A 13956-nucleotide genomic window follows, 5' to 3' on the forward strand; every position below is an offset into this window, starting at 1 on the left:
TGTATTATCAATTACAGTTTCATAATGGGTTACCCATTGTAAGGCTAACATACCTATGTCACACATCACAAGCCCTTCAAGGATGCAAACATTTGACACGTAGGTTACCACATTTGTGAAACTGAAATGGAAGGGGACAGCTCAGTCAACAAATAGTGAGTGAAATGTTGGTACAGGATAGAGGTAGATGTGTGAAAGTTAATGTAATGGTAAAAATGAAAATGTTCTCACCTGTGTGTCACTGGAAATATTGCTGTATGACTGACTCCCTGTTGTCGTTTTCTTCTTCCTCAGCTTCCTCCTCATCACTGTCCACAAGCTCCACAGGCTCCACAGCTGCCACAACACCGTCATCTGGATCATCCTCCTGCAGAAAAGGCACCTGGCATCGCAATGCCAAATTATGGAGCATGGAGCAGGCGATGATGATGTCGCACACCTTCTTGGTGAGTAGAATAGGGACCCACCTGTCATATGGAGGCACCTGAACCTGGACTTAAGGAGGCCGAAGGTGCGCTCGATAACCCTCCTGGTCCGCCCATGGACATCATTGTACCGTTCCTCTGCCCTGGTCCTGGGATTCCTCACTGGGGTCAATAGCCAGGAAAGGTTGGGGTAACCAGAGTCCCCTAATAGCCATACACAGTGCCTCTGGAGTTGACCCATCATATCAGGGATGCTACTATTCCGCAGGATGTAGGCGTCATGCACAGAGCCAGGGAACATAGCATTTACCTGCGAGATGTACTGGTCTGCAAAACATACCATCTGGACATTCATGGAATGATAACTCTTCCTGTTCCTGTACACCTGTTCACTCCTGCGGGGGGACCAGAGCTACATGGGTCCCATCAATGGCACCTATGACGTTGGGGATATGTCCAAGGGCATAGAAGTCACCATTCACTGTAGGCAAATCCTCCACCTCAGGGAAAATGATGTATCTCCTTATGTGTTTCAGCAGGGCAGACAACACTCTGGACAAGACGTTGGAAAACATAGGCTGGGACATCCTTGATGCCATGGCCACTGTTGTCTGGAAAGACCCACTTGCAAGGAAATGGAGCACTGACAGCACCTGCACGTCAGGGGGGATTCCAGTCGGATGGCGGATTGGTGACATCAGGTCTGGCTCCAACTAGGTACACAGTTCCTGGATTGTGGCACGGTCAAACCGGTAGGTGGCGATTAAATTTCTCTCTTCCATTGTCAACAGGTCCACCAGCGGTCGGTACACCGGAGGATTACGCCATCTTCTCATATGTCCCAGCTGACGGTGCTCAAGAAGGACAACAGCGAAGAAACAGTCACTATTCCTCCAGGTATGTACCCACAGTCACACACAAGACTACACCAGACAATAAACCCTTCCTGTATGTGTGTTGAGTGTAGGCCTCAGTATGTGTGACGCAGTTGAAAATGAATCCATGTGGGCCCCTGAAATGGCGGCTGCCTGACCTCTACACTGGGACAATGTGATTGTGGGGTAACAGCGCTGGCGTTGCACAGCGTCGCGGTAGGCGGTGGTAGAGCGCAGCGCAATGCTGCATTGGTTAACATTGGATCCTATGGGTCCCAGGAGCCAATGAACAGGTGCGCCGGCGGTGATGATGCGCCCCGCCGCGGACGTCACCGCCGCGGACGTCACCGCCATTTTCTATCTGTTCAATCACTAGATACCTGACCTTCGACAGGAGAGGACCTACACTGCTAGTGCTGCTGTGACCTCGGTCTGGAAGCGACGATGGCTGCTGCGTCTGGGGAAAGGGCCCCTGCCTTCACTGCACAGAAGTTGGAGAAACTTGTGGATGGGGTCCTCCCCCAGTACATGCTACTCTACGGTCCTCCAGACCAGCAGGTTAGTACACAGGGAGCACGTTGTAGGGGCTAGGCCTGAGTGGACAGGGCTGGGTGGAAGAGGGAAGGGGGCAGAAGTCATACTACAGTAAAGCATGGGAATAAATGGGCCACATGGTCAGAGTATGGAGGGGGCCACACACATTGATGGTGCAGTTGGTAATGCCTGTTCCTCTTCCCTTGTGCATGTCATGTAGGTCAGCGCCCACCAGAAGAGGGATATTTGGCGTGCCATCGCCAAGGAGGTCTGGACCCTGGGGGCCCACCAGAGACGGGGCACCCACTGCCGGAAGAGATGGGAGGACATTCGCCGCTGCAGCAAGAAGACGGCGGAGGCTCAGCTGTGGATGGCCTCCCAGCGTGTGAGGGGTGCCCGTCGCTCCATGACCCCCCTGATGTTCCGGATCCTGGCAGTGGCCTACCCGGAGTTGGATGGGCGCTTAAGGACATCACAGCAGACACAAGGGGGTGAGTACAACCTCATTCTGCTGACTTTGTGTGCAGTGGAGGGGTTTGGGTGGGGGACGTGGGCTGTGGGTGTCCCTAGGCCAGGGCGAGTTCGGTAGGCAAGGCCCCTCCGTAATGTAGGCCATGTGGCACTCTACCCCACCTCAGAAGAGTGGCAAGTTGAGGTATAGTTGCCTCTGTGGCATCCATGTGCATAGATTTCCACCATTGCCATGTAGGCCATATCCCAGATTTTGCATGTGCAGAGGGCAGGAGCACGGCGTTATGCATGGGGCTGCTGCGTGTGTCTTGTCCGCCAACGGTAGCGGTATGCCATGCACTTAAACTTTCTTTCTTCTGTCTCCCCTCTCCCCCCCTTTTCCTGCTCTCCCTGTCCTTTTGTACATCAGCATCATCAGGCGGAGGTACAGTGGCACCGGAGCATGAGGGAGCTGCATCCCACATGGCCATGGAGGGCCACACCACAGACTCTGAATGCACCAGTGGGACGGAGGGCGAGGGGAGCTTCACGTCGGCCACCAGATTACCAACCAGCGACACGGACTCGTACGCCGATGGGAGCTCCCCTGTGGTGGCGGCACCATCTGTGCGCACCACTTCTACAGGTACAGCCGCCACCCCCCCTACCAGCACCGCCCTCCCAGCAGCCCCTCAGCGTTCGCCCCATGCCCGCTCACCCAGGAGGGTGGGCATCACCTTCGCCCCAGGCACCTCAGGCCCGCCCCAGTCACCCCTTTTGCCCTCAGTGAGGAGGCCATTGACCTCCTCAGGTCACTCACTGTTGGGCAGTCTACCATCGCGAATGCCATCCAGGGTGTAGAACGAGAGTTGCAACACAGTAATGCATTCCTGGAGGGCATTCATTCTGGTCAGGCTGCCCTTCAGCGAACCCTGCAATTTCTGGCCTCAGCACTGATGGCAGCCATTGTCCCTGTGTCCAGCCTTCCCCCTCCAACTTCCTCAACCCAGACCCAATCCCCTGTACCCCAGCCCATCCCAAGCTCACCTACAGACCAGCATGCACACAAGTCAACACACACAAGTAGCTCAAGCAAACATAGGCACAATACACACCACAGGCACTCACACAAGCATCACACCCATACAGATACAGCAACATCCACTGTCTCCACTGTGTCCCCCTCCTCCTCTTCTCCCTCCTCCCTCCCAGTCTCGTCTACACACATACCTGCATGCACCACATCTACAGGCACTAGGACTCGCACCAGGACACCCAGCACCACACGCCGCTCACCTACACTCACCACCTCCACTGCCATTTACATGTCCCCTGTGTCCTCTCCCAGTGTGTCAATGACGCCCCCTCCCAAAGTACCCAAACGCCGGCAATCACTCACCCAACATCCATCCACCTCACGACAGCCTCCAGTACCTGCACCCAAAACAGCTAAAGTGACACCTCCTACAACCACCTCCTCTTCCTCCACTCCCAGACCCCCTCCAGCTACCCATCCCAGTGTCCGTCAGAAACTCTCCCTATGTCAAATTTACCTTTTTGCCCCCACCCCCCTCCAATTCATCAGTCCCGTCGTAGCGCCTCAGCCAAAAAGCCTCCAGTACCAGTGGTGCGTGTTCCAGGTTTTTGGAGTGCACCGTCCACCAGGGCAGGCAGTAGGACCCGGAGCCAAGGCACTGGCAGCCCACCCCCTGTAAAGGCTCCGAAATTGGAGAGTGGACGACGGGACCGTGTCAAGACTCCTGGTGGGTCAACAAGTGAAATGGGATCGAAGAGGATTGGTGAGTCAGCTGTAACTCCAAATAAGGTGGGGAAGGTCCAGAGGAAGTCTGCCCAGCCTGTTGTGAGTGTCATGGCGGAAAAGTGCGCCATCATTCCCGGTGGTCCAGACACAACCGCCAGCACCGTCGTCACTGGTCCAGAGACCGCCGCCAGAGTCACAGCCCAGGAGGGCCCAAGTATCGTTACTGGTCCAGAGACCACCGCCAAAGTCACAGCCCAGGAGGGCCCAAGTATCGTTACTGGTCCAGAGACCACCGCCAGAGTCACAGCCCAGGAGGGCCCAAGTATCGTTACTGGTCCAGAGACCACCGTCAGAGTCACAGCCCAGGAGGGCCTAAGTATCGTTACTGGTCCAGAGACCACCGCCAGAGTCACAGCCCAGGAGGGCCCAAGTATCGTTACTGGTCCAGAGACCACCGCCAGAGTCACAGCCCAGGAGGGCCCAAGTATCGTTACTGGTCCAGAGACTACCACCAGAGTCACAGCCCAGGAGGGCCCAAGTATCGTCACTGGTCCAGAGACAACCGCCGGAGTCACAGCCCAGGAGGGGCCAGGATGCCACAGCCCCGCTGGCCAATGATGGAACGTCATGCCACACACCAATTTCCAGTGTGGAGATCGTCATGCCACACACCAATGTCCAGTGTGGAGATCGTCATGCCACACACCAATGTCCAGTGTGGAAATCGTTATGCCACACACCAATGTCAGTATCAGAACCGCCATGTCAAAGCACCGCTGAACAGTCCTGAACCACCATGGCAAAGCACCGCTGAACAGGGCAAAGACCGCCATGTCAAAGCACCGCTGAACAGGGCAAAGACCGCGATGTCAAAGCACCGCTGAACAGTCCTGAACCACCATGGCAAAGCACCGCTGAACAGTCCTGAACTACCATGTCAAAGCACCGCTGAACAGGGCAAAGACCGCCATGTCAAAGCACCGCTGAACAGTCCTGAACCACCATGGCAAAGCACAGCTGAACAGTCCTGAACCACCATGTCAAAGCACCGCTGAACAGGGCAAAGACCGCCATGTCAAAGCACCGCTGAACAGGGCAAAGACCGCCATGTCAAAGCACCGCTGAACAGGGCAAAGACCGCCATGTCAAAGCACCGCTGAACAGTCCTGAACCACCATGGCAAAGCACCGCTGAACAGGGCAAAGACCGCCATGTCAAAGCACCGCTGAACAGGGCAAAGACCGCCATGTCAAAGCACCGCTGAACAGGGCAAAGACTGCCATGTCAAAGCACCGCTGAACAGGGCATAGACCGCCATGTCAAAGCACCGCTGAACAGTCCTGAACCACCATGGCAAAGCACCGCTGAACAGTCCTGAACCACCATGGCAAAGCACCGCTGAACAGTCCTGAACCACCATGTCAAAGCACCGCTGAACAGGGCAAAGACCGCCATGTCAAAGCACCGCTGAACAGGGCAAAGACCGCCATGTCAAAGCACTGCTGAACAGGGCAAAGACCGCCATGTCAAAGCACCGCTGAACAGTCCTGAACCACCATGGCAAAGCACCGCTGAACAGTCCTGAACCACCATGTCAAAGCATCACTGAACAGGGCAAAGACCGCCATGTCAAAGCACCGCTGAACAGGGCATAGACCGCCATGTCAAAGCACCGCTGAACAGTCCTGAACCACCATGGCAAAGCACCGTTGAACAGTCCTGAACCACTATGTCAAAGCACCGCTGAACAGGGCAAAGACCGCCATGTCAAAGCACCGCTGAACAGGGCATAGACCGCCATGTCAAAGCACCATTGAACAGTCCTGAACCACCATGGCAAAGCACCGCTGAACAGGGCAAAGACCGCCATGTCAAAGCACCGCTGAACAGGGCATAGACCGCCATGTCAAAGCACCGCTGAACAGGGCAAAGACCGCCATGTCAAAGCACCGCTGAACAGGACATAGACCGCCATGTCAAAGCACCGCTGAACAGTCCTGAACCAACATGGCAAAGCACCGCTGAACAGTCCAGAACCACCATGTCAAAGCACCGCTGAACAGGGCAAAGACCGCCATGTCAAAGCACCGCTGAACAGGGCATAGACCGCCATGTCAAAGCACCGCTTTACAGTCCTGAACCACCATGGCAAAGCACCGCTGAACAGGGCATGCACCGTGTAGTAATGAATGTACCGCCACATCAGGCATCCTTATCCCATGTGCAGCTGGGACAGTGACAGGACAGGAACTTTCACGGGGAGACTCATCCAGTCTGGGCACCAGTCCCCCTCCAGAACCAGTGTAGACCTGCATCTACTTGAGAGACTGTGGCTTTGCACTCCCCAGGATGGTACAGTGGGCAAGCCACCCACTGTAGAGACTTGAGAGACTGTGGCTTTGCACTCCCCAGGATGGCACAGTGGGCAACCCACCCACTTTAGAGACTTGGGAGACTGTGGCTTTGCACTCCCCAGGATGGCACAGTGGGCAACCCACCCACTGTATAGACTTGAGAGACAGTGGCTTTGCACTCCCCAGGATGGCACAGTGGGCAACCCACCCACTGTATAGACTTGAGAGACTGTGGCTTTGCACTCCCCAGGATGGCACAGTGGGCAAGCCACCCACTGTATAGACTTGAGAGACTGTGGCTTTGCACTCCCCAGGATGGCACAGTGGGCAACCCACCCACTGTAGAGACTTGAGAGACTGTGGCTTTGCACTCCCCAGGATACATCAATGGGTATGGAGCCCCGTCGTGGATCTGGCTTCGCATTCATGTGGCTGAGGTGCCCCCTCTTCCCTTCCCCCTGAGGTGCCTGTAGTGTTTCTATCTGATGCCCTGGCAGTGTTCTCTCTGAATTTGGTCAGGTATCTTTTGTGGGCCTCGCCCATGCATTTTTGGACTGTTTGTGCACGGACATTGTTGTGTACATAACTGCACTACTTCGTGTATTGTATATATAATTATGAGTGATTTAGAGATATATATCTGTATATTTTTGTATGACGTATATTGGCACATTACAATGTTCGACCGAAATTTGCATTGTCTTTGCATTCTTCCGGGGGGATTGTGGGTTGTTAATGTGATATTTTTGACAGCATTGGTGTGTATGTTGTACTATGCGAGGGTGGGGGTGGGGGTGTTTGGTGGGTGTCCCCCTAACTTTTGCCTCCCCTTCCCCCGTGTCGTAGATGCAGTACTCACCGGTATCTTCTGCGCCTACGTCGCTGTTGGTCGTGAAGGAGCAGAAAGACAAGGGCAGGTAGTATTTGGAGTTCCGGGTCCATGGAGTCGTCGTTCCTTGTGGGATGTGTAGAAGGTGAGCGCTTTCCCATAGCAAAAGCTGTTTCCGCCGTGTTTTTATCCACGGTGAATCCGCCCCGGAAAAGGTGGCGGATTGGCGGGTTGTAATGGTGTGGGCGGTACATTGTCTTCCGCTTGTCTGTTGGCGGTAACCGCCGCGCTGTTTGTCTGTACCGCCGTGGCGGGCGGTGTGTTAAAGTGGCTGTCTTTGTTGGCGGTTTCCGCCAGGGTCATAATTCCCTTTTTTTGTTCGCCGGCCTGTTTGCGGTATTACTGCACCTTTTACACCGTCCGCCAGGGTTGTAATGACCACCTATATCAGCTATTTTTTAATCTATGTGAAATCAATCCCTCTCTAGCCATAAAGTTCACATTGTCGATTTGCAAGTTTAACACTGACCTTGTTTTTCTTATTGAAAGCTGGTTACATGATGCTTTTGGGCCTGATATTGTGCTAGTGTACCTCTGACTACAACATTTTGGGGGTCATTCTGACCTTGGCGGTAAAAGGGCCATACCGCCGGTCAGAACTCCGCCATACTACCGCCGCGGCCGCGGTAAACCGCCACGGTCATTCTGTGAATCCGCCAAAAACCCGACATCCAAGGAAGGCCGCCTCATCAGCGGGCCGCGGAAAACTGGAGATGACCAAACCTCCACCGTCACGCCAACACAAACACGCGCATGCCATTCTGACCCACCAATCCACGCGGCGGTCTTTCAACCGCGGTATTCCATTGGCGGTACACACTGCCGCGCTCAAAATACACACACAGCTCCAAAACACTGCCACATTGGGCAATTTGAAATACATACACCTGACACACATACCAACAACACTCCCCCACATCCATACAAGTATAAAACACACACCCACATCACCCACAAACCCCTACGACCGAAGATCAGAGACGAAGGAGAGAGAGAGACACATCACAGAATCGAGAGCTACATCACACAGAGGCACACTACACCATCACACACACCACATAGAAGCACAAAGCACCACACACCAACACACTCATCACCATATATACCACCCCACACCTCATCCACACCACCCCATGGCACCCCAAAGGCACCCACACTTTACGGACCAAGAACTCCGGGTCATGGTGGAGGAAATCATAAGAGTTGAACCGCAGCTCTTCGGCTCACAGGTGCAGCACACCACCATAGCCAGGAAGGCAGAGCTATGGCAGCGGATCGTGGACAGGGTCAACGCGGTGGGACAGCATCCCAGAAATCGAGACGACATCCGCAAACGCTGGAACGACTTAAGGGGAAAGGTGCGCTCGATGGTCTCGCGACACAGCATCGCAGTGCAGAAGACTGGCGGGGGACCCCCACCCCCTCCTCCCGATTTCACAGCATGGGAGCAAGAGGTACTAAACATCCTGCATCCTGATGGCCTCGCTGGAGTAGGCGGAGGAATGGACTCTGGTAAGTACAATCTCAACTACTTCACCCCCCCCCGCATGCCAACCCCCACCACCACCCTCACCCCCAACCCCCCATCACACATCCTCCCTGAGAATGTTTCACCAGCACAACCCACCCAACACCAACCCCTGCATGCCCCCACAAACTATGGACACCCATCACCCAAGCATGACCACTGCACATACCCCCCCCCAAAACACCCCCACAATGCCTCCCCCAAGGGAATGGCAGCACTGGGGGACAAGGGCACCAATCAATGGCACGCAATAGCACACACAGAAACAATAACCATACTCTCTTACCCCATGCAGGACCCGAACGCCAACACACCGGCCAGGAGGGTCCAGAAATGTCCATCCCCCCCCCGGAAGAGGCCCCCAGTGATGACAGCAGCTCTGTCGACCTGGAACCTGATGACCAGCCCGGACCATCGGGGACCTCTGGACAGTGGGTTCCCCACACACAGGCCACAGCAGACCCAACCCCCTCTGGGACCAACAGCACAGCTCCCACCCAGCGGGCCCATGCCTCTGTCTCTAGGACAGGTCAATCAGCGGTGTGTCTGCCACTACAGGGCACCTAGGCTAACCCACCACCCCAACAACAACAGGGACCTGGGGGGAGTGGTAGTGGGCACACCGTCCAGGGGACAGAGGCCCAGGGAAACAGGGCAACTCGGAGGGCTGCTGTGCGACAGGGGGGGGAGGAGAGGCCCAGGGAACCCACTCTCCAAGAGGCCCTCACCACCATCATGGCAGCCTACCACCACTCCCAAGAGACGATGGCGACGGTACTGGCCAGGTTCCAGGAGATCCAGGCACAGCAGGAGGAACGCGACCTTGGGTTCACCAATCAACTCACCAACATCTCTACCGCTATGGGGAGCATAGTCCAGGCCCTCAACCGGATTGAAGACACGTTGCGGGACCATGTGGCACCACACAGGGCCCCTGTCCCTAGCCAGGAACAGCCTACCACCTCTGCCTGCGCTAGTGGACAGGAGGCCCCACCACAACGACAGGCCACCAGAACCCCACCTCCTGCTGAAGAACAGCCACCCCGCAAGAGGAGCCTGAGATCAAAGAAATCGACAGAGTAGGATGTCAAGACCCCCGCCAGCATGAGACACCCCCTGAAGTCCTCCCACTGTCCCACATTGCCACCCTGTCCAACCTTGAACTGCCCCTGCTCCATCCTTCCACAGGCATATGGACAATGCACCTGTGAGACTGAGAACTGGACTCTGCCATGGCCATTACTCCACCCCCACCCATCACCGTGTTTATATCATGTAACATTATCTAGCACAAAAAATAAATCACTCAATGCACTTAAATCAAACAGGAGTCAGGCTGTATTATTTACAAATGTATAACACATAACCGATCAATTATGTTCTGTTAACTTTGTGCTTAACACATACCGAGATCAATAAGCACCAGTCCATGGGCTAACCAAGCAGTAGTCACGGAGTGGGTCATACAGCACTGAAAAGGGAAAGGAAAATCAAACATCAGTTTTAAAGAACTGGGGGGTCATAGACAAAGCTGAGAAGCAGGAGGCTTGCAGGAAAAGTAAAATGGCGTGCTTGATTCTTACCTGTGTGCTACTGAAAATACTGTTGGATAACTCTGTCCCTGTTGTCTGTGTCGTCCTCTGAGTCTTCCTCCTCTTCACTCTCCGCAGGCTCCACAGCTGCTTCAACACCACCATCTGGACCATCCTCCTGCAGGAAAGGCACCTGACGTCGCAATGCCAGATTGTGAAGCATACAGCAGGCCACGATGATCTGGCACACCTTCTTTGGTGAGTACATCAGGGATCCCCCTGTCATATGCAGGCACCTAAACCTGGCCTTCAGAACCCCAAAGGTCCTTTCTATGATCCTCCTAGTTCGCCCATGGGCCTCATTGTACCGTTCCTCAGCCCTGGTCCGGGGATTCCTCACTGGGGTCAATAGCCAAGGCAGGTTGGGGTAACCAGAGTCACCTATTAGCCACACACGTTGTCTCTGTAGCTGTTCCATCACATAAGGGATGCTGCTATTACGCATCACATACGCGTCATGCACTGACCCAGGGAACATGGCATTCACATGGGAGATGTACTGGTCAGCCAAACAGACCACCTGGACGTTCATAGAATGGTAACTCTTCCTGTTTCTGTACACCTGCTCATCGCCTTTTGGGGGCACTAAGGCTACATGGGTCCCATCAATGGCACCAATTATGTTGGGAATATGTCCAAGGGCATAAAAATCACCCTTCACAGTGGGCAAATCAACCTCCTCTGGGAATATGATGTATCTCCGCATGTGTTTCGTCAGGGCAGACAACACTCTAGACAAAACCTTAGAAAACATTGGCTGAGACATTCCAGATGACATGGCCACTGTTGTCTGGAATGAGCCACTTGCAAGAAAATGGAGGACTGACAGCACCTGCACCAGAGGGGGAATTCCTGCGGGTTGGCGGATGGGGGACATCAGGGCTGGCTCCAGCTGGGCACACAGTTCATGGATAGTGGCACGGTCAAGTCGGTATCGTAGTATGATGTGGCGTTCTTCCATTGTCGACAGGTCCACCAGCGGTCGGTACACGCGCGGATTCATCCTTCTCCTCGCAAGTCCCAGCGGACGGTGCCTAGGAAGGACAACATGGAGCACAGAGTCAAGCCAATCACTGGTACGTTCACCACAGCTTGCATAGCACACGGTTATCTAGGTATTGAAAGGCGTGTATGTGTGGCAATGCCAGGCCTAGGCCTGTGTGTCGCAGTAGAAATTATGCCATGTGGGCCCTTGAAATGGCGGCTGCCTGACCTGTGAAGTGGGACAATGGGATGTGAGGTCACTGCGCTGGCGGAGCAGACCGTGGCGGTAGGCGGTCGAAGACCGCTATACGGAGCCGCATTGGACAACATTGAAGCCTATGGGTTTCAGGAGCCAATGACGATGTGCGCCGGCGGGCGCGGTACGCACCGCCGCGGCCGTGACCGCCATTTTCTATCTGCTTAATCACTCGAGACCTGATCATCCACAGGAGAGGACCTATACTGCAAGTGCTGCTGTGAACTCGGTCTGGAAGTGACAATGGCTGCTGCGACTGGGGAAAGGGCCCCTGCCTTCACGTCGGAAGAGTTGGAGAAACTTGTGGACGGGGTCCTCCCCCAGTATGCGCTACTCTACGGTCCTCCAGACCAACAGGTGAGTACACTGAGTGCACATTGAATGGGTAATGCCTGTGTGGAGTGGGGTGGCTGTCAGTTGGTGGGGTGGGGAGAAAATGAGGAATGCAACGCACGACTGATGAGAGTATGGGCCACATGGCAAGGGTGGGGAGGGGGGGCATGTACCCCAAACATGCAGATATGTGACGTTTTCTCTTTCCCACCCTGTACTTGTCAAACAGGTGAGCGCCCATCAGAAAATCGATCTTTGGCGTGCCATCGCCAAGGAAGTCCGGGCCCTGGGGGTTTACACCAGACGGGGCACCCACTGTCGGAAGAGGTGGGAGGACATCCGCCGCGGAACCCGAAAGACCGCCGAGTCACTGCTGGGGATGGCCTCCCGAACTAGGAGGGGTGCCAGTCGTACCCTGACCCCCCTGATGTCCCGGATCCTGGCGGTGGCCTACCCTGATATGGATGGGCGCTTGAGGACATCACAGCAGACACAAGGGGGTGAATATCAGCACATTCTCCTATCTATACGCGCAGTGGAGGCGTCTGGGTGGGGGAGGAGGGCTGTGGGTGACAGTAGGCCAGGGCGCTTTCTGTAGTGTAGTCCCCTCCCTTAGACATGGCCCTCTGGCCCCGCCCACCACCTCTGTAGGGTGCCAAGTGCAGCTATCCAGGGCCAAACATCACCCATGAGCGCGTCTGTTGTCCCTAGACCTGTTGGCCTAGTCAGAAGTACAGAGTAGTGTACCCCAAGTTCGCGGCTTAGTGCATGAGGCACCTGTGTCTGTCCTCTCCGCCAAGGCTATTGACAAGGCATGCACTCAACTTTGTTTTCTTTCTCCCCCCACCCTTATTCTTTCTTTCCTGTGCATTAGCATCATGTTAGGGTTTGTACACAGCAAAGAGCATGTCCCCTCTCACTGCACTAGTGGGTTCTGTAATAGCTCCCTTTTAAACTTACTATTGAAAGACTTTCTTGTTATCTCACCTTCCCCCCCCCAGGCTTCTGTGTATGTTGTTTAATGTGCTGTTTTGTTTACACATTGGGCCTTGCTTTTACCAAGGCTTCTTTAAAACACTCCTCCCTAGGCCATGTGTTAATCCAACTCATTTGCATAATAACTGAAACTCTGCACACCTTTCAAGAACATGTGCAGCATGTGAGGACCACACCCAGCTCTTCAAACCACACCCAGCTCTGCACACCTTCCAAGAACATGTGCAGCATGTGAGGACCACACCCAGCCCTTCAAACCACACCCAGCTCTTCGAACCACACCCAGCCCTGTCTATAAAAGGCATCCCCCGAGCCTCACCCAGTGCTTGTGCTCGTCTACCTCCCGCTTACCTGAGAACAGATCCCTCGGCGCTGGCACTCCTGCTCTTTACAGACTTTCTTTGACTTCAATGGGCGCAGCTGCTGGCTCTTCCTTCTTCCGGTTTCCGGTTCCTCCTTGCCTCAGCCTCTCTCCTACGAGTAACCTGCAAAAGAGAAAGAAGACAAGGTTAGACTGATCAGTATCTCTTGCCAGCAACAAGTAAGTGCAAAACTTTTTATTACCTGAGGGAGCTTTGACGGCAATTTCTGGATTCGTGTATAGACAGTTTGAGGCGAAGTGCCTTCCACGAGCATTGTGATTCAGGCTCTTTGTTGCAGGAGTATTTTGCGGAACTTTGTGAAGCGGACATTGTTTTTTTTCATGGAACTTTTGGGAATCGAACAGTGGAAACCATTGACAGCAAGGCAAACAGTAAATCAAGGACTTGCACAAATTACATGCTGTATTTTGATGTAAAAGTACAGTATTTGTTTTATAAAAGATTCTGGAAATATGGGAAAAGTGAGTCTGCTATTGGGAATTTAGGCTTTAGTTATTATGATGAATGTTTGATATTGGTAATTCTGATAACGGTATTTGTTTAATGTTTTAGAAGCTTTACAGTAATAGAAAACACATCCCAGAGCAGTAACACA

This window comes from Pleurodeles waltl, chromosome 2_2, assembly GCF_031143425.1.
Source record: "Pleurodeles waltl isolate 20211129_DDA chromosome 2_2, aPleWal1.hap1.20221129, whole genome shotgun sequence".
Lineage (NCBI taxonomy): Eukaryota > Metazoa > Chordata > Amphibia > Caudata > Salamandridae > Pleurodeles > Pleurodeles waltl.